This window comes from Dermacentor andersoni, chromosome 10 (genome assembly GCF_023375885.2).
Source record: "Dermacentor andersoni chromosome 10, qqDerAnde1_hic_scaffold, whole genome shotgun sequence".
Classification (NCBI taxonomy): Eukaryota; Metazoa; Arthropoda; class Arachnida; order Ixodida; family Ixodidae; genus Dermacentor; species Dermacentor andersoni.
The window spans coordinates 132,586,371-132,589,810 of NC_092823.1; positions in this window are offsets into that span (position 1 = coordinate 132,586,371).

The following is a 3,440-nucleotide window of genomic DNA, read 5'->3' on the forward strand; positions in this document are numbered from 1 at the left end:
TTACGTGGATGCAGCGCTGGTTCCTTCCCTGCCTCGGCAAAGGCGATGGCGTCAACGGCGCCGATCACACGACAACCAATTTCCACTGCACTGGGCGTATCGCCAGCATTGATACCGACATGCTCACGTCACATGGATTTAGAGCCGGCTGAGTCACACCTGGATCGCTCATTTGGCTCACCAGCGACCCCTGGAACATCGGTGGACCAGCTTAAAAGGAAGCCCAGCAGCCGCGCGCAACTCAGTGGGCTCGGTAGCATCGCCCGGAGCACTATGACTTACTTCGTACTGTTCTTCGTACAGGTTGGTAACAAATGGCGTTTTTGTGCTTGCGTTAAGAGCAATGTTGTCTGTCTGGTAGTGCTGCCGAGCCCACAGTGCGCAATGCTTTGTTGTTTGGAATCATTTCGTGTCATTCTCATGGTATTGCAACGGAGTGGTGACGTAGAGCAAAATCCGGGCCCCGATAAACTAGATGAAATATTGCGGGCTGTAACTGAAATCCGAACTTCGCACTCGACCTTAGAAACTGGTCTAGCAAATGTGCAGCAGAGGCTTTCACAAATTGAAGCGACCCTCTCGTCACTCAGGCAATATCGCGAGAAAGTTGATAAGTGTGAGGCAACTGTGCACGCTATGCGCAGTGAAGTTGCCCAAATGACTAGAAAAATTGATGAGCTGGAAAATAGGAGCCGCCGCAATAACCTAGTCATATATGGCGTGAAAGAGCACGATAAGGAAAATCCTGCAGCCTTGGAATCGTTCGTAACAAAAGATATACTGCATAATATTCTAGACGTTCAGGTCAGAACTGTGGAACGCGTACACCGAATTGGCTTAAAAAAGCCTGGTCGAGATCGACCAATCATACTACGCTTTTATGACTTTACCGAAAAAATGACAGTACTTCGCAACTGTTTCAAATTGAAAGGAAAGACAATTTCAATTTCTGAAGACTTTTCCGCTGACATTCGTGAAGTACGCAAAAAGCTATGGCAAGCCGCGACAGGTTGTCGGGATAACGGTGATAAAGTCAGCCTACATTTTGACAAATTAAGGATTAATGAAGACCTGTACGTCTGGAATAGTGAACAGGAAAAAATGGAGCCATTGCACCGCTCGAAGCCCCACGTGACAGCGAACGCTAGCACTTCCAATGAATGACAAACAGAAAGTACTGCACGGCTGACGTTACTGTGCTTTAATGCGAGAAGCATTGTCAATAAACTTGAAAAGCTTGAGGAACTGCTGCTGTTGTATGGCCCAGATGTAATCGTAATTACAGAGACGTGGTTGAACTCGGATATACATGATTCTGAGGTGGTTCCTCCCTCCTATGCATTTCTGCGCACAGATCGGGACGGTCGTGGTGGAGGCGTTGCTATTGCTGTTAAGCGGCATTTGTTTGTCCACCGAGAAACTGGCATTACTGATCATGAGAGCGTCTGGTGTACAATAAAGGTCAATGATGTCAATTTACTAATAGGTGGTGTTTACAGGCGACCAGGCACGCCGGACAGTTACCTTGCAGAACTCTACGACTTCTTATATAACCACACCAACCAAAGAACGAAATTAATTCTAGCTGGAGACTTTAACTTAGGGGGCATTGATTGGGATACCTTGTTAATCGGCAACAAAGAAGTCAAAAGTTGTGATCTTCTTTTTGATATCATGCAGACTTTCTCGCTAGCTCAACTTGTGCATGAACCAACTCGCGTCCAAGGGCAAGTGTGCTCAGTGCTAGACCTTGTCTTTGTGTCCTCATCTTTAACCCCTGAAGTTAGCGTAGAACCGGGTATATCCGACCATAAAATGATTTTACTGACGGTTGACGATCTTGGCACGGGTGCAAGGCCCTCTAGTACTGACACCAGAATTCTGGTTAAGAATTACACAAGGGCTAATGATGAAAGCATCATTGATTTTTTAGGAATTATGGAAGACGATTTTGACGATGGTACGTTGGACGCCAACGACCTATGGTTGAAATTAAAAAATGGGATTTCGCACTGTGAAAGTAATTTCATTCCTACCAAGCTCAAAAGGATAAAGCGGAGGTCGCCGTGGATTACAAGAACTATCATACACCTCAAAAGAAGGGTTCAAAGGATGCGCAAGAAAAAACATAATCCCACTATGGTTAGTCAGCTTTCACGAGAACTGAAAGAAAGGTTAAGAAGCGCGAGAGACAACTTTTTTTCCAATACTTTACTTGAATTCATGACAAATCAGCCTCGGAAATTCTGGCGGTATCTATCAAAACCGGAAAGTCCTCCAATCAAATTGGAAATTGCCGGTATAGTGGTTGAGGATGCGCGTACCATCGCTAACTCATTCAATACATATTTTCAGTCGGTATTCTCCCGTGCCCACGCCCCTAATATGCCCTTATCAGAGTATGACTCTGCAATGCCTGAAATCCTGATAACAGAGTCCGGCATTTTGAATTTGCTGCTACAGATAGACGTTAAAAAATCGCCTGGCCCTGATAATTTATCAAGCACTTTTCTCAAGCGATACGCGGGTCAGTTGTCCCCCTTCCTGCACAAAATTTTCAGTGCATCACTTGAAACGGCAGTGCTTCCCGCGGACTGGCTGTGCGCAAAGGTGGTGCCAATTCATAAAGGTGGGAACAAGCAGCTTCTTGACACATACAGGCCAATATCCCTAACCAGCACATGTTGCAAACTAATGGAACATATAATAAATAAAGCTATCGTAACTTATCTGGAAGAAAATAACCTATTATACTTCAGACAACACAGCTTCAGACAAGGGCTTTCAACTGTAACTCAACTTTTAGAAATTATACACGACTTTGCTGTAACAATCGATTCAAGACTGCAAGCTGACGCAATTTTTGTCGATTTTTCGAAGGCATTCGACCGCGTTCCACACAGTTTACTCATCTTCAAACTTAAATCAATTGGTATTAATCCCAAGACTGTTTCATGGATCGAAGCCTACCTCTCGAATCGGTCCCAGTTTGTTTGCGTAAAAAATACTGAATCGGACTATCTTGATGTTCTTTCTGGTGTGCCACAGGGATCGGTTCTGGGGCCAACTCTTTTTCTTTTATATATTAACGACTTGTATACATGTATGGAACCAGGGGTCACAATAAGGCTTTTTGCGGACGACTGCGTCATATACACAACTGTTAGAACAGCCGATGAACAGACAAAACTTAATAAGTCTCTACAAAACATTGTTGCCTGGTGCGAAAAATGGGGCATGCAAATTAACACACAGAAAACCAGGTGTATGACTGTAACACGTAAGAAAGAGCCCTTAAATTTCACATATAAACTAAGTAATACTTCCTTGGAACGAGTAGACTCATTCAAATATTTGGGTGTCACAATAACAAGATCGCTGAAATGGGACGTACATATCAATAATGTTTGCGCACGCGCGTTCAAACAACTCGGATTTTT